The sequence below is a fragment of the Ictalurus furcatus genome, chromosome 4 (genome assembly GCF_023375685.1).
Source record: "Ictalurus furcatus strain D&B chromosome 4, Billie_1.0, whole genome shotgun sequence".
In the NCBI taxonomy this organism is placed as follows: Eukaryota; Metazoa; Chordata; class Actinopteri; order Siluriformes; family Ictaluridae; genus Ictalurus; species Ictalurus furcatus.
In genome coordinates, this window is record NC_071258.1 from 5,814,798 (window position 1) to 5,837,299 (window position 22,502).

Below are 22,502 nucleotides of genomic sequence, written 5' to 3' on the forward strand. Positions count from 1 at the left end.
TGGTAGTAGATTAAGATTTTGGGGATTTTGTGCCTACCACAGATCTCAAACTGTAATACAAAGACAGCCTAAAAGACGAAAGATCTAAAGAGCTACTGTAGGTAAAAGATACAATGAATACAAATAAACAAGGACAATGTGGTTGTATTTCACTTCATTTTATCCAAATTAAGTAATTAGAAAAGGTACTAAGGCGTTATATAGGACTTATACTAAGTCTAAAGCCTAAATAAATAAATAAATAAATAAATAAAGTCACAGGTCACATGATAGTTCATAATTTGAACATAGGGAGCAATACATCGGTTGTTAAATCATTATTGCATTGTCTACATGGTGCACTTGCTGTATATAGGGAATAGGAAGGTAAAGACAAAGTTTCTGAAAACTAGATCATTGCATATGAGCTCAGTTGAACAACTTTTTCCATTTTCTGTTGCTCCTGGTCACATGATGCTTTTGAAGACACTTTTTGCTCTTGCACATATTAGCAAGCCTATCCTTCTGTCTGTTTCTATATGACAGCTGATAACCATGAAGAAATTCAGAAACAGGCTGAATCACCACAATAAGACTAGGCAGTGTGATTGTTTTGAATAGTAGTGATCACTGATGCTGAAAGTGCCTCATCTTGTCTTTCCTTATGTGTGAATCTTTCGGTCGCCTGGGTTGCCAGATTGATCTGATTTAGACAGGGTTCTCGCTTTTATCGGAGTGGAAAGATTTTATGTGGAAAGCTCTCTCAGCATCACGCCTGAGAAGATAAGAATCGAGAGAGAGAGAGAGAGAGAGAGAGAGAGAGAGAGAGAGAGAGAGAGAGAGGGAGAGTGTGTGTGTGTGTGTGTGTGTGTATTTGTTTGTTCATGCAGTCATGCAAACAGAACTTCTTTTTTATTCCTTGTGTGTTGGCTCACAGCTCACTGGCTGTGTCTCATGAAACAGTGACATTTTCTCAGATGTGATTCATTTGCACTCTCAAAATAAGGAGAGGAGAAAAGAGAAGGGAAAAGTGGGATAAAAGGTGAGTCACATGCTCTATAAATCACAAATCAGTTAGCAGCATTATCCATGGCCTTAGTGCATGTATGTGCACGTACATGAGGGTGCCTTTGAGTGTGTGTGTGTGTGTGTGTGTGTGTGTGTGTGTGAGAGAGAGAGAGAGAGAGAGAGAGAGAGAGAAGGTAAATAACGGTAAAACTGGGAGAGGCAGCCTGGGAATTATTTTAAATATATATATATATATATATATATATATATATATATATATATATATATATATATATATATATATATTAGTTTATTATTATACATTTATATGTAATCTATTATATATTAAATCAAATGCAAATTAAGAAAAGGAAAAAAAAGCACAATGGGGTGGTGTGATGTTGCCCAATAGTTGATTATTTTCCTGTAACAGCACATCCCAAAGTGCTTTATTCCCATTATACTGCAGCGATTTCAAACTAATTTTACTTCATAACCATTTATAATCATTTAATGTTGTGGAACATCCAGAATACGGGTTATTTCCTGTTATCATTTAGATTATAGCAGCTATAAACGTCGTTCTCTCACCAGCCACTCTTTGTTTCTCTCTCCTGGAGTGAATAAGATGAAAAACACAGCCGTTTCTGAGAAACCAGAAACACAAAGTCCACTGTCCTGAAGACTTTGCCATGATGGAAAACGTTGTTCCAAAGCACTGACCCTGGAGACTCCTTCCAGTAATGTTAAATAAATGTATCCTAGAAGAAAGCTTAAATGATTTTAGTTTTCTTAATTACTTAACTTCTTAATTCACGCCTTCAGGATAGAGAATCAACAGCGCTGTTTTATAAATGATTATATAGTAAGTGTTTTTAGACAGTCTGTGTGTTGACGTCTTTTAGTGGAACTGGAATGGCATCTTTAAATGCATTTTTTCCTCCTTTTTACCATTTGGGCTAAATTCAGGAACTTTTCATGTGGTTGGGATGTGTGAAAAGGAAAACGTATCTCAGTCAACGAAAGCATGTCGTTTTCATAAATATATGTTAGATGAAATCAGCATGTCAGGTGTTATGACTATTTGATGCAGGCGAAAACTCTTTTCAGTTTCTTTTCATACTCAAATTCATCAGTCATACGTGAAATACACTTGCGCCAACTTGCAACGTCACAGCTCCCTGCTGAAAAAAATAAATAAAAAATCTCACCATAAACATGTTTGAGTGGGTTTCTCCATTTCCCGTTCAAATTGTAATGGAGATAAAATGAGCTCTAGCAGGAAATGAGCTTTCGATTGTGTGCGGCTTCCATATGCGAGGAGAGTTCCGTCTTCCTCAGTGCTTAAAGTGCTAAAAACGCAATTTGCATCAAGTTCAAATGCATCATAACACTCCAGCATTGCTGATTTGTCAGTGTGAGACTCCTACTGTAATGAGAGCTTCTTTCAGAGCAAGTCGTTCATTTCAGCTTCAATGTTTCAAAAGAAGTCTGATGGTTTCGGTATACAAAAAAAAAGAGGTTATTGATCCCACTATGCTCCATTCAGGTGCACATTTTTATCTGTTAGACATGTACTTACTGTATGTAAGTACAAATTTATTCAAGTGCCTTCCTTTTAATGCATATTGGAAGTCTTTTGTCGGTTTCCCAGGTTGGGTGACGGCAGATTTGCAACTGTTTCACAGTTTGCCTTTAAACGCATCATATATAGGTATATATTAGGCACACCCTAGTGAATGGTGCATGCTTTCCTTTTTCTCCGGTATGGCTATCATTCATCGCACACCCTGCTGATAAATAAAAAACAATCCACATTTTTCTGCTTCGATTCCTTGCGGCGCTGAAAAGTGGAGCGCACTTCCCTTAGTCAGTGTTTTTAGCTTGATTAGAATCAATTGCTCTCCGGTGGGTAAATAAACATGAGGTACCCCCATTCAAATGTCTGAACAATCACTTTATCTTAATATGCATTTTATTCTACCTCTGCATTGATCTATCTCACTCTCTCGCACTCTCTCGCAGGTTGGTGTATGAATGATTGAGTGCGAGCAGATGACTGAGGTGCTGAGGGATCAGGAGCACTAGAGTGGAGGCAGCCCCAGCTGTCCTGTGTGGAAGAAAGAGGGAGGACTGAAAGAAAAGGTGCAGCAGGGCCGTCTGCCCCCCTGCATCGCACAGGTGCGTCTGATTTCAGGTGTCATCTTGTGGGCTTGCACTGCTGGCATGTGAGTCACTGAATGAGCTCTGTCTTTTTAACTTTCTAGACAATGCAGACTTAACATTTTTAATTTGTTCTGTGTGTGGTAGAGTCACCTGTTTGGACTTTTCCACATGTAGTACCATGGGATTTTATTATCGCACGTGATGTTTTTCACAATTTGTTTAATTTCATGTTAAGTTTTCTATATGTATGTCATTAGTTTTTATTTTTCACATGTAGGATATTTGGTTTTATTTGTCAGATATAATCTAAAACACATTAACATGATGTCACATGCATTTACTTAAACTGTCCAATGTCAAGGCATAGTATGATGAAATGCACATTCACATGTGTTTTTTTTTTTTTTTTTTTTTTAATTGTGGTCACATATAGTATTAGGCACATAATGATAATGATTCTTTACTGATCACATATACTTTACAGCACAGTGAATTTTTTTTCTTCGCATACCCCAGCATGTTAGGAAATACAGCACCCCTGGAGCAGAGAGGGTTAAGAGCCTTGCTCAAGGGCCCAACAGTGGCAATTTGGCAGTGCTGGGATTTGATCTCATGACCTTCCAAGAGAAGTCCAACATCTTAACCACTAAGCTACCACTGTCGTTAAACAATACATGCAAGCCAATGAAAATAAAGACACTGGATCTACTTGACTGAATTAAACATAAATCCCAAACTAAAATGGGCCAAAAATTACTCAACATTTATTGGGTTATGGGGCACTCAGGGTTCTATGCATTGCTTCATGCGTAGTGGGGTGGGGATTGGGGCCTTGCTTTGGTTCCTGAACATCTGTCCCTAAATACAATGAATTAGTGAACTGCACCACAGACATGTATGAACTGTTAATGAATATCTAAATCCCTTAGCAAGAAAATATCAATATTTCACACTTTTCTGATGTTGTGAAATGGCAGAATCAGATTAGTTCTGCTCTCAGAGGAGGCTTTGTTATCTAAGTATTCAGCTTTACAGGAAAGATGACATCTCTGTCAATATTTGTGGCACCTTTTTCCATTCTACGTACAATTACTGGCAGTAGCCCATCTGTTTCAATGCACAGTTTGTCAACCTCTACACCATCAATCAAAAGAAATGCACCACTATACGACCACAAGTGACCAGATGTTGCTTACCATTCAGTGATTCTCAGCATAGCACCGACAATAACATGATATTGTCATGATGATGTGTGTGACACTTTGACAAATGTATCAGGCAGGGCAGAATTGTTGGGTATCTAATCAAATGACAGACAAATGTAGTGCCAAGGTAGATAAATATTCAAATTTACACTCCAGCCTATGCACACTATAATTATTATTAGTATAATATGCTCGCATAAGAATGATTGCATAGATAAGTGAGCTATAGTCTCTAACTCCACACATCCAAGGATGCTGTGTCTATTAAAGCAGCCAGTAAGTGTAGACTGCTCTTAAAACTCCCTTGCTGATTTTACCAAGAGATGGCAGAAACGTAATGATTAAAAAGCAGTTTTGTCTGAATATGATGCTTATTTTCCTCCTTGTTTTTTTTTTTTTTTTTTTTAATCACTGTCTGCTTCTGCATTTTTTCTGAAAAAAACTCACTGCATTTTCATCCATTATAACATTATCGTTGCACTGCAGGCAAAACTCCTACTTGGGATTGCTTCTCAAAGAGAGTAGGAGTTTGCGTGAGTGTGAGACAGTGACACAGTGGGGAGCCTTGTGACCTTTTGATACCTCTCCATTTCTTTAGCGGCTCCCATCGATCCAGCAGTCATGGAGGGAAGTGAAAACTAAGGCACCTGGGGAGGCAGTGTCCCTAGGCTTGTACACATATCATGGACCACCATTCTTCCTCATGGAAGTGAGAATGGAAGTGCAAAAGTGCCTCTGTGCAGAGTTCCTGTGAGGAACTGCTCTTTTTTGAATCATAGTTTATCTTAGAGAGCAAGTTAGATGGCACTTACAACAGGAAAAACAGACAAAGAAATTGAAGTATATATATATATATACTTCAATTTCTTTGTCTGTTTTTCCCCTTGTAATCAGAATGTATACATATACCGATCAATATTAAAACCACTGACAGGTGAAGTGAATTGATTATATCATTACAACGACACCTGTCAAGGGGTGGGATATATTAGGCAGCGAGTTAACAGTCAGATGCAAAAATTGTTGAAACATGTCCGATCCATGCAGGCCCCAACTCACAACTTACAGGACTTAAAGGATCTGCTCCTAACGTGTTGGTGCCAGATACAACAGCACACCTTCAGTGGTCTTGTGGAGTCCATGCCTCAATGGGTCAGAGCTGCTTTGGTGGCACAAAGGGGAACCTGAACGATCAGTAATTCTGCCATAGCCATCCATGGCTTGGATTTGAAGAGAACATAATTCTCCCTGTGCTCTAGATGTAACGCACAACCTTCCAATCTCCACTGCTGATCAGAATAATGCTAGCCAGTCTTGGTGTTAGCTCTTATACACAGAATTGGGCAGTTAGTTAGGCCTTTCCTCTCAGTTTATTCGGTTGTGCTGTGAGCAGGAGAATAGGCAATTGCTCAAAAAGAGCAATTTGGTTTCCCAAATTGGTAGCTGTCATGCAATAGCAGATACTCAAATAGTAGTGGGTATTGTATATAAATAGCTTATAGGAGAAAACTGGGTAATAAGTAAAGAATAAAACATGACAGGGAATGCTGTTATAGGAAAATAATCAATGATGGGGTGGGTTGATGTGGCCCAACTGCATGTCACAAATTGTTTTACTCATCTTTCTCTATTCCCCAGCAATTTTTGTCAATTCTAACAATGTTTATTATATAGCATTAACTCTGTTTCATTTAAACATTTACAGTTGCATTTAATGTTGTGTTAGGTCCAATTAATTCCTGTTATCTATAGTTGTTCCCTCACCAGCATCACTTTTTTTTATTTCTGCATAAGATAATGAGACTAAATGCGCCTTGGTGTGCAAGATGTTACTAAGGAAACAATAACATATTAGAATGAGCACATTAATATAAACCTGTGATTTGAATTACAGATGGCACTGCAGTCAGACCTGCTGTTACAGAAAATTAATCCACACCTTGTACCCAATCAGAAGAAAAAAGTCTACAGCGGTGTGGTATAAATCTGTTAACAGAGGTGGACTCTACAGCTAGTGCAAGTTTGATTCTCCTGTAGGTAAAACTGGCATCTCATGGAGAAGGAAGGATGACAGTATGTTATAAGCCAAATATGTACTGGTTCCATGCCAAAGTGGTGCAGCTTGGCACTACATAAATTTTAAAGGGTAAAGCGGGACGTTTCTTACACATTTTAGAAGATGTATGATCACTTTAGACTTGGTGACTTGTGGTGTAATTTTAAAGTGCAATCGACAGGAAGATACACTATATGGCCAAACGTTTGTAGACACCTGACCATCACATCCACATGTGGGCCTTTATTTAGAAGCACAAACCTGTCAAGAATGTCTTGCAATTTCCCTGTACTGGAACTTATGGGCCCAAACCTGTTCTAGCATGAGAATGCCCCTGTGTACAAAGTGAGCTCTATGAAGAGATGATTTGACAAGTTTGGAGTAGAAGAACTTGAGTGGTCTTGACAGAGCAGAACACCTTTCTGATGAACTGGAACACCACAGGCCTTCTCGCCCAACATCAGTACCTGACCTCACTAATGATCGTGTGGCTAAATGAGCACAAATCCTCACAGCCAACCACCAAAATCTAGTAGAAAGCCTTCCCAGATGAGTGGAGGTTATTATAACAGCTAATAAGGAGACTAAATCTGGACTAGGACGTTCAAAAAGCACATGTTATGGTCAGGTGTCCACAAATCTTTGGCATTGTAGTGTATATCATATTGACTATTGGCTGCTGTTTGGGATGGAGCCTTGACATGGCTAATGTTGTAGTAAGAACTCTAGTCATGAGTTTAAGTCTTTGGCATTATTGAATTGGAAGTGTTGGAAAATGGGTGGAAAAAAAAGATTATATCTAGCAGTTTTAGCTATTAAAGATTTTGAATTTATTAATTCGGTAGATGCTTTCAGCCAAAGTGAATTAAACATGATTAAAAAAAAACTGAGCAGTTAAAAGTGAATGATTTTGAGAGTAAATTGCCTCAATGGCATTTTGTGCTCACAACCTTTCAGCTACTGCAACTGAATCAGAAATGCTGAGCTGCTGTTGCTCTGTGACTCTTTACCAATCATCATTAAATGGGTAGAGCAAGCATCGTATCATCACTGCTGAAAAACCTGAAAACCTAAATTAACACCAAATTAAAAATGCAAGTGCGTGGTAAGCATTTTGAACGGAGCGAGTTTTCATACCATAACGACTGGGTTATGACATCTCGGCTGATTTCCAATGCAAAATAATGCAGTTGCTGGGAGACAAATAAGTTGTGTGCATGCATCTTTGTGTGTGTGCATGCGCTTATATGCTTGTTTGTGTTTGCCGATCTGGAGAAGCTGCTGCACAGTTTGACAGCACGTCTGCAGACTGTTTATCGGCTTGTCCTTGCTTGGTCTTGCATGTTTTTGTGCCAGAGCTATCTGACTAACCCATATATGAATCTTTGGGCATTTTTTAAAGCTCCCTATTAGCTATTCCCCTCAGATCCGAGTTGTTCCCTAAAGCTGGATGCGCTCTAATAAACTTGCCGGGACTTGTCTGTCATGCTGTAGAATTTGCAGTGTTCAGCGCATCATACGGTCACCGAGCCACTTATCTGCACATAATACAGACGAGAGAATTCATCCTGAACGGAACACACGAGTCGATACAACAATTGCAGAATGATTATCATGTCAGTTTGAAAAACAGGCTGTTAAATATATTCGCTGACTAATTTATACATTTTAATCAGTGTCACACTTCTTGGATACATTATTCCTATTAGTCAGAAAACTGTGATGATTTAATGGTGGGAACATGTATATTAGATCCTACAGTATGCTCTCAGGATGAAGGTTCTGAACTGTACTATTTCTTGTCACTGCAAAAGTAAATCTGGTTACTCTTTGTATGTGTGCACCTTTCATTTGGGACAATGAATGTTATTAGACCTTATGGGAGCATAAGAATGTACCCTTGCGGACACCACCCCAGTGCAAAGAGAGGGTATTGGCTGATTCGTGAATTCCAGTAAATGGAGCAGATCTGTGAAAAACATAGTAAATTGTACACATTTTTGCCCTCATTAGACACTAATATGGTGCTTTTATGGGGCAAGTAGGAGTTCATAAAGTGTATATCCTCTATGCTGACCAGGTGATGACAGGTGACACCCAGAAGTGTCAGAACTGCCAACTGTGCCCTGACTATATGCTGCTCTCGGGTCCCAGTTCTCAGTTCTGTTGTTAACATTACTTGCAGTGAGGCACCGGATTACATTTTTTTCAGCAAGAGCATGTAAAATGCTTAAAAAGGGATTCTATCCGAAATTCTGTTGCTTATATCTATTTCATTATGATCTTTCCGTTTTTTTTTTTTCTTTCTAATTCTCTTTCTCGTCACCCTGTTGTGCTCTGGGTTATCATAGAGTTCCTTGTTCTCTCATTCAGTATCATCTTCCCTTTTCTTTTCATTCTCTTATGCTTTTTATAATATCCTCATCTTCTGATCCTTCACCTCCTACTCTTGTTCTCTCATACACACCTTCTCTCTCTATGGTAATAGCCTGGCCTTGTCCCTGCTTATTTGCATACATTATTCCCTTCATTCCCCCTCTCTTTTTTTTTCCTTTATTCATGTGGAAGCAAAAGCTGGGGATGGAGCCAGAGCCTCAGTCACAGGGAGCCAGGATAAAGCAGTGAATCAGCTCTGAGTGCTGCATTTCCAAAGAAACTCTCCTGTTCAGCCGTGGATCATTTTCATCTCCGTGGGCACAGCCACTAATGGTCAGAGGTCAGCTGTATAACTCACAGTACCAGTCTGGCCACAGCCATGCCATGTGGTGTGTGACTCTGGGCTTCCCTGAGAATGCGATTAGCTACATTTGCATCTGGAGGAAAGGACACAGGGTCCCTAAGTCCCCACTGTCACAGAAAATTACCAAGTCTTTGAGCATATGTAGCTTGTCAGGCCAGAGTCAGGCCCTTTGGAACAGTTTTAGCAAGCTTTTTTGGAGTGTTACAGCAAAAATCGTGAGCTGTTTGCAAATTGCACATTTTACCCATTGGAACAATGCTAATAAAACTTTTTTTTTCTTTCCAAAATGGAGCCATGTCATGCACATGGCTCATTTTCTGTAATAAAGATCTTCTTTAAACTTCTAAAAAACCGTGTTCAGGTACTTTGACCTGACAAGCTGAAGTCCCTATCACATTCGTGCCATATCTTCTTTACACTCGCACCTACCGCCACGTGGACATGAAGGGCTCTTAGGAGCCTATTTCCATAATTATTGTTTATATTGCTATCAATGGAGCTGTAGTCATGGCTTAAACACAGCCGCTTCCTAGCTTTCAGTATAAATGTGTAAAGCATGAGGGGGAGGTGTAAAAATATAGGATGGCTTGCTCTTGCAGTTTTCTTCCTGCTTCAAAAGCTACTCTTATTTCTTTTAATGTGTCAGTATGATAGAACAGAAGGGAGTTTCATCACAAAACATAAATGAATGAGTCCACACATAATGAATTGGTAATGCAGTTTGATTAAAGATGGAGTCATTCGAAGACTACTTGCCAATCACATATTAAAATATGAAGGCAACATGAAGATATTACAATAAATAATAGAGAGGAGTTACAAATGTCTTTCACTGTTTCATATTATCTGTTCGAGTCCCACCTCTGCCCTGTGTGTGCGGAGTTTACGTGTTCTTCCCATGTTTCAGGGGTTTCCTCTGGGTACTCCGGTTTCCTTCCCTCAGTCCAAAGATATTGCAGGCTGATTGACATTTACAAATTATCTGTAATGTGTGAATGGGTGTGTGATTGTACTCGGCAATAGATTGGCACCCTGCCCAGGGTGTCCCTCACCTTGTGCCCTGAGATCCCCGGGATAGGCTCCAGGCTCCCCGCGACCCTGTGTAGGATACAGAAAATGGGTGGATGGTTGGATGAATAGATTTCTGTCTAGAATATTTAGTGTTATTTGCATATTAGATACAGCAAATATGCTATAGATGTCCCATTTCATCCAAGCACCCACCACTAAGGAACACAGCATGTTCCAAGTAGATGTTAATAGGGAATGCAAAGGAAGGAAATGGTTTGTGTATTCTCAAAACTGGGATTTATAAAGTGCAAAATGATTGATATATTCTTAAATACCAGACTAACTATGCAGACTAGATGTGCCAACATTATATTACATAATGTGTATCGTACCTACTTTTTCATGTTCCACCCCCCGTCTCCTTCTCGTTATCGGTTGTATTCTGCCATCCTTCGGTGTCCAGTGGTGTGAGTGTGAGACCGCTAGACTAACAAAATTGGACAACAGTCACTTACAGGAATCCCGCTGGGTGCAATCAGAGCTCATTACTGCTGAGGGAACAGGTGGGGCATACAGACTTTTCACCTTACACTCAGGTTGCAAGAGGACCACAGCGCGCCAAGCCGAATGGTGGGAACTGTTGCTATTATTCACTGTTCTGGATTAACACCTCTGGGTTTCACGCAGTTTGTGAGTCAGGACTCTACTAGGTTTGACATTTATGGAAGATAATCCAGTAGAGGATAGATGTTGCCGATTGTGGGCCTTGTGTGTTAACGTGTGTGTCTGGTGTGATAGGTGGAAGCTAAAAGAAATGGTATGAACACACACATGTACAGTACAGTACAGTTAGTGCCTCCGGGATTTGTATTGATAGGAAACGTGCTAGATAGTGAGTGAAGGATGATAGTGTGTGTACAAGTATAAGGTATGCTCAGAATAAGGTAGAAAGGTAAGCAGGCTTGTTTGAACAAAGTAAGGTCAAGATTTTTGCATTGCCGGCTATAGATAGCGTAGAAGGAGCACAGCATGAGAGTGTGTTTACAAGTAAGGTTGGAATTAAGGGAATCGGTGTGTCTGGAAACTGAGAAAGCTAAAAAATCTGTCAAGGATCCAATACTAAGCTTTGGTTTATGTACAGTTTTAGCAGTGATCCTATCTTGGAAGTCAAAGACAGGAGGGTGAGAGTAAGGTTTGCTTGAAAGGTTTGACCCTGGAGCAGTTCCAGATCTCTGTAATGCCCTTAGCCTCGGTAGAGCTGACTTTTATGCCTGTCTGATGAACCTGGAGATAAGGTGTTGCCTGAGGTTTCTTATTGGTTGCCAGCCATGTAGGATTTTATTAGTTTCTCATTTTCACCAGGTTGGATGGGGCACCATCTACAGCCTCAGTGCTGGTGGCTCATGCATGGCATCTCTCCGAGTTACTGAACTGTGTTACTGTAACGGTGCTGTCCCAAGTTACCTCGTCACCACGGTGATTTTAACATGAGGATGCTGATTTTGAGAGCTTGGTTTATTGCATATTTTCATTCTTCTGTAACTGTAGACTTTTTTTTTTTAGTGACCCATGTTTTTACAATCATTTCAAAATTGAATAGTATACAACTGGCTATGTATGTTTCAAATCCATCAAGAATACATGCATACTGTCTCAAAGCAACAAGAGAGTATGACGATTTTTGATCACCAGGTCTCACGTTGTCTCCGAAAAATCCGTTGAGGCATCGGCTGTGTCACCTGATCCACAGCAAACACACGGCTTCCAGCAGTTACATTCATCTCTCACTCTCAAGCAGGGCATACTGGATTTCAGTCATTAGATTTGCTCAGTCTTTGATTTCACTTTGAGAGTTGTTCTTTTCCTTTGTTCAAAGTGGTGTTATTAAAGAAGCTGTATTTATACACTCATTTTTCCTAATTCCATTCTCTTTCTCTCTCTCTACATCTCCTTTCGCTTAATAGAAAAGATGTTAAAACTTCAGCGAACATACTGAAAGCTTTTCATCTCCTTCTATGAAAGGAGTGTGTATATGTGTGTACAGGGGTCTTGCATGTGGGAGTGTGATGCCATTACAAAGTAGCCATTTTATAATAAATTTGGAATGTTCTGCTCACTTTAAGATGGATACTGTTACGCTGTTATTTTAGATAATCTCGCATTCACACCATGAATGTTTTATATGTCAAGCAGAGGTTAATAAGAACAGTCTGCACTTTTCATATTTCTCACGAAAATTCAATCTGAGCATAATCACCACGTATGTAACATGTTACACTTGAGCACAGCTTCAACATAATAGCTGGTGGAGGACTCTGCTGCATTCTGAGAGACAAAAGGAGAAAGATGGCTGTGGGCTCACAGACGCCTCAGCCATCTGTCCCCCACGTCCCTGCTGGTTGTCCATGCTCTGTCTCGAGTGGATCCTGTGAGATTCCCCTGCCTCACTATTGCGCCATCTGATAGGATGATGCGGTGATGTCATGGAAACTTGCACACACGTTTCATAAGTCACCAGTATGACTAAAATCACAGATGAGGAGGAGTAGAAGGGTCTCACCATGATCATCTACAACCATTCCATATCCAACCAATCCATCTTATTTAACATTCCTCTTTTTGAGGCTAAAATGTTTTAGTTTGGGGTGGGAAATCTAAAAAAGGAATAGGTATAAGTCTTTTAGTAGACTTGCATGTGCTGTTATAGAAAAATAATCAAGAACATGGTGGTGTGATGCAAGAATGAGGGTCATTACCACCCCAAAGTGGATTGTTTTCCTATAACAGTCTTGAAGTGTTTTATTTCTCTCATACTATACTGATTTGACATTTTATTATTAAAGTCCCATGAAATCAAAATGTAATTTTCATGACTTTTAATATGAATATGTTAGCCTTGAAGCTATATATAAGCTGGTGTGTTCCAAAACAATGAGAAAATTCACATTTAGAAGATATATGCATTCAAAATATACAGTCTCTCTCTACCACCAATATAGATCAACAATGACTACGTTTACATGGACAGCAGTAATCTAATTATTGACCTTACTCTGATTAAGATAATAATGTGATTAAGGTATTTACATGAGTCGCTTTTAGAATACTCCTGTCATGTTCCCGTTTTACATGTTCTAGAACATAATTAGATTAACAGCCCGCGTCATTGCGTCACCGCGCCACGCCGTCCGACGTCCCTCCAGAATTTCACGTATTAACATACAGTTCGTCTTTGTTATGGTACCGTATACAGTTTTGGGTGTTTTTATTGAATTTCTTTACGAATGCTTTAAGTGCAGTTAATTATTTGCCATGCTGTACGTGCTAATAGACAACTGCTTGAAGCCGTGGGCTGCGTCCCAAACCGCATACTTACCGTCTATATAGTAGCCGAGATACATGTATTTTTCCCCACTACAGGCCTATAGTAGGCAAGTATGCGGTTTGGGACGCAGCCGAACTCTCTTGCTCGCCGTAAAACGTAAAACTGCCGTGTGTGATCGTGTCCTGTCGCAAAATGTGGTGAAAACCCTCACACGACGTTCATAATGTGATTAAAGTGTTTACATGTCTGTAATACATGTCCATAATGTGACTAAAACAGGAGTACTCCACATGTCTTAATTCGATTAGTGTTTACTTTGAGTATGACCTTAACTAGATTAAGGTAAGTAAAAATTGCTGTTTACATGGTAGTTTCTTAATCAAAGCATGGTCTTAATCGGGTTAAGAGTGGATTATTGTTGTCCATGTAAACGCAGCTAGTTTTGATGACATCATTCTACACTTAAGCTTCTCAACATATTTTCTGTCCAATCAAATGCTCTCTAGAATCTGAAGTGTCCCGCCTCCAACAATTGTAAATTTCCTGGCTGTGAGGTAAGCTAATCACTATTGGTTATTTAAAAAATAACTGACTTCCAGTTTCAGTGGAAATTACATCAACACATCAAATAATGCTATGCATTTCAAGGCACTTCACAGGGACTTTAAGTAAAGAACGGCACATCATACTTTTTTTTTTTTTAGCAGTATTTTGTTATGTTTAATGTAGCAGCTATAAACAGTCATTCCTTCACTTTCTCTTGAAGTTAATAAGACAAAAAACTCAGCTGTGTCATGTTACTGAGAAACCCGGAAAACCTAAAAAATCCTGACTTTCCCGTGGCAGAAAATATACTGATGATTACAATGCGCTGACATTGGAGAGTCCTTACATACATAAACAAATGTCTCCTTAACTTCACCACTGCAGTGCTTAGACAGTACGATTTTCTTTTGTTAATTAACATGTTTTAACCTGTTCATTATTAGTCTTAAATTATGTGGTGTATCCACCATACAAGTCACTGAGAATTAGCTGTTACTATAGAACAAATCAATCAACTATAGAACTATTAAATAAACCCTTTCTGACCAATCAGATTCAAGAATTCTGTAGCAAAATATAAGAAACTCCAGTTTTTCATTAGCAATAGCAGTCGCTTTGTAATGATAAAAATACCAATATCGGGCATCTCCCGGAAGAGGATATGTTTGCTTTTGGGTCTGGTTCCTCATTAGGGATCTACTGTAGCTCTACATCCAGATTTCTGTAAAGCTGCTTTGTGACAATGTCTACTGTTAAAGGACTATTTACGTGAAATGTAATTGAGTTTATTTGAATTTTGAGTGAAAAATTGCTGCCGTTTCTCTACAGCGTGCTCACCATATGATGATAATCATTTATATAGCCATACAGACGCAGTGACCAGCTGTTCAGTTTGGCTGAAAAATTATTTACATACATAATTTCAGAGTAATGCTGATAGGTTCATTTGGGTGCAGCCCAATAAGTTATTCCATACTTGCCAGCTGCATTATCAAAGTTAAATGTTTACATGAAGAGGTGCTTACAAGGCAGCCTGAAAGGACGTTATATCTGGTCTGCTCCACTCTTTCCAAAATATTTGAATGTATCAGTCTTGAGCTGTGGTTTTTGAACATCTCATACAGCGTTATTTGTGATTTGGACAAAACACGACAGCGTGAAGACTCCGAAGCTCTAGAAGTAAAGGAAATTGCAGTCCTCTTCCTCATGGTGTCAGCACTGAGCACATTTCTTACTATGGGATAACTTGTGTCTTCCATCCTCCTGTTATCTCAGATGTTCTTGCTGGAATGAACACACACACACACACACACACACAACTAGTTGATGCAAGTAAATAGCTTCTCTTCTCCTAACTATTTTTCTTCTATTTGTCTTCCTCAATCCTCACTCAGTGTCTCTTTGTCGCATACAGATTGTCCTCATTTTCTGTCATCATCTCTGTTTCATTCCTACCCCTCCTACTCTCTTCCCTCTCTCCCACTATCACTCTTTCTTCCTCTATCTCAGTCTCTCTCTGTCCCTTTCCTCCCTTTCTGTCACTGCCATTTTCTTTTATGGTGATCCTCTGAGGGCATTTCTACTCCTATCTGCCACTTTCTCTTGTATAATGGAAAGTGTGTGTGTGTGTGTGTGTGTGTGTGTACGTGCATGTGTGTGTATTTGTGCAAGTCTGCCTCAGCCGAAGGGCCCATCTGTTTAAACACTGCAGCAATCCAAGCAGGATCACTTCCACAATCCTCTCTGCTGCATGCTGTTTGTTCATCCGTGATGCCCCGTGGCTCCAGCGCTGCCTACAGTCCTAACTCAGAGCACTGCAAACTACTCGCCTTTAGCACCGAACCCGCAGTCCTAATTGCAGCCAATTTGAAGGTCAGCCTCTTGTTTTTCTGCCTTCAGTTGGGAGCCCCTGCGTGTTATAGTTTAAACTTCTACAGCCCAATGTGGTCAACAGGAATGATGAACTGTACTCCACTTCTTCTCATCCAATACCTGGTATTTCACAGCTTGAGGTCTAATAATAATTCCTGTGTCTGTAAACCTGCAGTTTTCTTTTTCACAGGCATCTAAAGGCTTTCTATTTTTGTGCATATATTTCCTGCTGCCAGATAAAATATTTCCAAGGATGAAAAACCACCATCCAAAGCACATTTCCAGTTATACTATACCAATTTGTTTAGATGTAGATATAGATAGTTAGATAGATAGATAGATAGACAGACAGACAGACAGACAATGCAGTGCCAGGAAGAAGTACCACATAAGCTGCAATAAATATAATAAAATGTAATCAGAGAAATTAAGTAAAAAAAAAAGTACAATTAATTAAACAAAATGCATTTATTATAGTCATAACGATAAGTAATCATTACTGATAGTAATAGTGGAATTGATCATATTTTTGACCGCAGTGACCAGTTTTTTGAAGTATCAGGGATAAACAGTAACTTTTGACAGCGTGCCACCTCTCCTTGACCTAAACTGTGACCTCGCTATAGAGACCTGGGTAGTGACAGCCATTTATAAATCTGTGCTCTGCTGTTGCGGATGTTGGATTCCATGACCTACAGAACTAAGTGATATTTTTCATGATTACACAGTGAAGGTTTTGACCTTAAAGAATTCACAAAGCAAACACTGATACTGCATTGATGGAACTTATCTAAAAATATTCTTGAAACATACAGTATATACATAGCTACATACTCTACAACTACTAATAATAATACATACATACATACATACATACATACATACAATAATAACATTAGAAGCACTGATGAAGTGAAGGTGAATAACATTCATTATCTCATTACAATGGAACATGCCAAGGGATATATTAGGCACCAAGTGAACAATCAATTCTCGAAGTTGATGTGTTGGAAAGCGTAAGGATCTGAACAACTTTGCCAAGGGCCAAATTGGGATGGATAGATGACTGGGTTAGAGAATCTCCAAAAAAGCAGGACTTGTGGGCTATATGCAGTGGTCCAAGGAAGGAGAACCGGTGACAGGGTCATGGGCACCCAAGACTCACTGATGCACGTGGGGAGCAACGGCTAACCCGCCTGGTCCGATCCCACAGAAGAGTTAAAGTAGCACAGATTGCTGAAAAAGTCAATGGTGGCTATGATAGAAAGGAGTCAGAACACACAGTGCATCACAGCTTGCTGTGTATGGGGCTGCGTAGTAGCAGATCGGTCAGAGTGCCCATGCTAACCCCTGTCCAATGCCAAAAGTGCCTACAATGGGCACGTGAGCATCAGAACTGGACCACGGAGCAATGGAAGAAGGTGGCCTGGTCTGATGAATCATATTTTCTTTTACATCATGTAGACAGCTGGGTACATTGCTTAACTGGGGAAGAGATGGCACTAGAATGCACTATAAGCAGAAGGCAAGCCAGCAGAGGCAGTGTGATGCTCTGGGCAATGTTCTGCTGGGAGACCTTGGGTCCTGGTATTCATGTAGATGTTACTTTGACACGTACCACCTACCTAAACAGTCAGTGCGTTTACATGGACAACAATAATTCACTATTAACCCGATTAAGACAATACTGTGATTAAGAAACTACCATGTAAATAGCAATTTTTAATTACCTTAATCTGATTATGGTCATATTCGAAGTAAACACTAATCGAATTAAGACATGTGGAGTATTCCTGGTTTAGTCACATTATCAATGTGTATTACAGACATGTACACACCTTAATCACAATAATAACATCGTGTGAGAGTTTTCACCACATTTTGCGACAGGACACGATCACACACGGCAGAGCCCAACATTTTACGGCGAGCAAGAGAGTTCGGCTGCGTCCCAAACCGCATACTTGCCTACTATAGGCCTGTAGTGGGGAAAAATACATGTATCTTGGCTACTATATAGACGGTAAGTACGCAGTTTGGGATGCAGCTCACGGCTTCAAGCAGTCGTCTATTAGCACGTACAGCATGACAAATAATTAACTGCGCTTAAAGCTTTCGTAAAAAAATAAATAAATAAATAAAAAGTGTATACGGTACCATAACGAAGACGAACTGTATGTTAATACAGTTAATTCTGGAGGGATGTCGGATGGCGTGGCGCGGTGACGTAATGACGTGTGCCGTTAATCTAATTATGTTCTATAACATGTAAAACGGGAACATGAAAGGAGTATTCTAAAAGTGACTCATGTAAACACCTTAATCACATTATTCTCTCACTCAGAGTAAGGTCAATAATTAGATTACTGCTGTCCATGTAAACGTAGTCATTGTTGCAGACTAAGTACACCCCTCCATGGCAACTGTATTCCCTAATGTCAGTGACCTCTTTCAGCAGGATAATGGACCCTGCCACATTGCAAAAATTGTTCAGGAATGGTTTGAGGAACATGGCAAGGTTCAATGTGTTGATTTGGCCTCCAAATTCTCCAGATAACACAGCACACCTTCACAGGTCAAGTCCATGCCTCGATGGGTCAGAGCTGTTTTGGACGCACAAGGGGGACCTACACAATAATAGGCAAGGTGGCGTTAATGTTTGATTATTTAAAACTTTTAATATTTTTCAAATACATTTTAAATGGCTTTACAGAACAAAAAGAGCCTTTAAAATGAAGACAGTTCAGATAAATTGTTTTCATAGAGTGCTTTTATCAGACATTGTTACAAAGCAGCTTTACACAAATCCATGCAACCACTTTTAGTCACAGCAGCAGTTGTGAAGTCACGGGGAAATCAAGCTGAGATGATTCACTGAATTAGGAAGGTGAACTGGATGAACAAAGGTGTCAGAGCAAGAGAAACCTGGCAGTGTACCAGGATGTTGCATTATCAGAATATTGAACTAGCACCACGTCAGGCAACACATATAACTCAACAGACAGAAATAACAGATTGTTGAGTATGATGGGAGTGTACAACACCAAACACAGGGTGTATATGGTAATCATAGCGCAAGCAGGGACTCGGAATGTCTAGATGTGACAGCTTAAATAAAAAAGAAGTGCAAGGATGGAGTTCAAGCATGTATGCGCCCTGTTACATCAGGGATCTGTTAAAGAAACAAGGATTTACTATTTAGTCTGATGAGGTGAGGAAAATCTGGATTTATTTTATTTGTAATTCAAGGTTTAGAGGAAGTGCCCTGCCGATTCACATGGTGAAGCTTTTCTTTAAAATGGGAGGTTAAGTAGAGTTAAGCCCAACCACATGTATTGAATCAATGTCATAAATGTTGTGCTTTTGTACTGAATATCTTCTTATAGAGTGCCGCACTCCTGTATCATCATACTTCCCTCTAAGAGACAGTTATAGTCCTAAAAATAACCTTTACTCTCATATTTCTTATACACATTGTGTTCAGTACCTTTGTTTTTAACTCTATCTCTAGAATTAGCCAACATTGGAGCAAATAATATATTTACTTAACTTCATTAAGTGGTCAGTGTCACAGTGGATCTGGATCCTATCCCAGGAACACTGGTTACAAGGCTAGAGTATTTACACCGGTTGGGACACCAGTCCATTTCAGAGCATCAAGTACACACCACACAAATTCATAACTAGGGGTGATTTAGCATAGTCAATCAACCTAGCTCAATATTTTTGGGAGACGGGAGGAAACTGGTGAACCTGAAGGAAACTCAAGTGAACATGGGGAGAACATGTGGAACTCCACTTTACAGACAGTGTGCTGAGTTTAGGATTGAACCCTAAAGGACCCTGGAGCTGTTAGAGAGCAATGCCATCTACTGTGCCACCATGTAACACCTTTATATAGAAGCCAACATTTTGAAAAACTCAATATCCCATATTAAAAAAAAAAATTAAAAAGTTTTTGCAAAGCACTAAAGTATAAACATTAATTATCCATTTGATTTGAAAAAAAAAAAAAATATATATATATATATATATATATATATATATATATATATATATATATGTTGTAACAAAGTTGTAAAGACAACTAATGTTTGTTAGCCCTAAAATGTTCTGCTGGAGGAAATCGAGTAATTACATAAATTGTGGAAATGACAGAGCAAATATTTTGCTGCTGTTGTGCATTACCTTTTTCCTATACTGGCTGCTAAGCCGGAGCTGATGCACAAGATTACAGGATACATGTCTCCCTTCAAAAATCAGCCAGATGGAGGGATCTCAGGGTTGCATTCTATTCAAACACTCAATTCGGCCTTCCTGTCGCTCCAAATAGAGACTGAGTAGGCAGCTTTTGTTAGGTTTCAGATGCAGCATCTATGTCCATGGCCCCTTAATCTGCACATTCACTGAAAGAACCTGCTAGTGTATGCGACTAAACAAGCAGCCTAGATTTGAAGATTGAAGGAATTTTCATCCCTATTAGTCCTTTTGTCGAGTTTGAATCAGAACAAAAAATATTGCTTTTTCATTTCCTGTGTGGTTTGGTCTCACATTGCACATCATTTACAGACCAAAAGCAAATACACAGAATTTGCACTCCAAGGTGAGCTGGTTTCAGTCCAGTTCCAAGAGAATTCTATCGTGGTTCAATTGGGAGTGAGAAAATGAATTGAACCTGAATCAACCCGACTGCATGAAGTGAACCAAACATGATGTCTATTTTGGGTTGTGGGCAGCTTTTCTTTTTCTTTTTTCGTAGAGGCTGTAGCATTTCAGAAATGTGATGTGTTCTGGAGATTTAGACTTAAGAGAAAGCAAAATCTGAATGTTATATGCAAAATTGTATTAAACTAGTGATTTATTTAATAATTTATTTAGTCCTGGCATCTTGGTTTCTTTCATTCATTCATTGGCAAATGTTTATGTAACTTTTAATATCTTAATATTTCTGACCAATAAATAAGCAAATCCCAGGAATGCTAGAGAGCCACTGTTGGGTCCAAAGAACAAATCCCTTCAACAGAATGGTTAGATTGAATTGAAGGAACCTTCCTTACAAGTAACTTAAAAGTATCTGCCAAAAGATTAAATGTACTGTAGATGTAAATAATATGCATTAAATGAATAATATTAACTTAATGGAAAGAAATTACATCAGAGCAAGAAAATGTTAAAGGGGAAAGTAAACTAAATAACGTGCTGAAATGTCAGTTTAGATTTTAGAAGATCTCTTTGACTCTTAGTAATCTATGAGTTTAGTTGAAAAGATGGTAGTCTAAGTATAGATGATGCCTCATGGCTGGGGGACAGTCTCAATTCAACTGCATTTGTTAATTATTTGAACTGTACTGAAATGGGAAACCTCTAATTATTGTAGGAAAACCTAATGCTGTGTAGATCCCCTTTATGCCACCAACACATCTCTGACCTGTCAAGGCATTGGACCCCACAAGACAGGTGTGCTGTGGTATCTGGCACCAAGACGTTAGCAGCAGATCCTTTATGTCCTGTAAGTTGCGAGGTGGGGCCTCCATGGATCAGACTTGTCTGTCCAGCACATCGCACAGATGCTCGATCAGATTGCGATTTGGGGAAATTGGAGGCCAGGTCAATACCTTGAACACTTCTTAAATGTTGTCGTGTTTCTCAAACCATTCCTGAACTATTTTCGAGGTGTGGCAGGGCATAATATCCTGCTGAAAGGGGCCAATGCCATTAGGGAATACCATTGTTATGAAGGATTGTATGTGGTCTGCAACAATGTTTAGGTAGGTGTTATGTGTCAAAGTAACATCCACATTAATGCCAGGACCCAATGTTTCCCAGCAGAACACTGCCCATAGCATCACACTCCCTGTTCCCGGTTCATCAATTGTCTTTTCTTGGACCACTTTTGGTTGGTATTAACCACTGCATATCGGGAACACATCGTTTTGGCGATGATCTGACCCAGTTGTCTAGCCATCACAATTTGGCCCTTGTCAAAGTCGCTCACATCCTGACACTTGCCAATTTTTCTTGCTTCCAACACATCGTCCTTGAGAACTGCGATAGTATATCCCATCCCTTGATAGGTGCCATTGTAATGACATAATCAACGTTTTTCACTTCACCTGTAAAAGTTTTTAATGTTATGCCTGATTTTTTTAGTTGTGTGTGTGTCTGTGTGTGTGTGTGTGTGTGTGTCCTCTACTCATTAAATACAGCATAATCTTCCTGTTCTCTTTACTTCTGCTAGCAATGGATGGACTGACCCAGGCTAGATTTCTTTTAAAATACCAAAGATATCTTATTGTCATTTCTGTTATTATGAATTTAATCAGTATTTATGGAAACAGGCCCATAAAACCCCTCCTCACACTAATGGTAGGTGGTCTGCACAGATGCGAGTGTAAATAAGTGATGAAGGGAATATCATAGCAACCTTTTTATTTCATTTCTTATTTTAATTTTAATTTAATTTTAATTTTATTTTATTTCTTTCTTTGCTACTCCCAGGTCAATATGACCTGCATGTGATCGCTCTAATATAAATGTACTTTTACTAACTACACTAATGACTCATGTTAATTAGATTAACTGAGTTAACTAAGA

At 39.3% G+C, this 22,502-nt stretch overlaps 1 protein-coding gene across 5 annotated transcripts in view; it reads left to right on the top strand.

Annotated features, from left to right (window-relative positions):
- Positions 1-22,502, top strand: part of si:cabz01090165.1 (uncharacterized protein LOC100333421 homolog) — a 181,925-nt gene that overhangs the window by 85,846 nt on the left and 73,577 nt on the right. For 3 of the 5 annotated variants that reach the window (XR_008385684.1, XR_008385685.1, XM_053622634.1), the window contains exon 2: positions 3,013-3,168. The exons of 1 other annotated variant lie outside the window; for it this stretch is intronic. The gene's annotated coding sequence lies outside the window, so the exon portion shown is untranslated. Of the gene's footprint in view, positions 1-2,836; positions 3,169-22,502 lie in introns of those variants that run through there. One more of the 5 variants, XM_053622635.1, reaches the window with a different exon arrangement.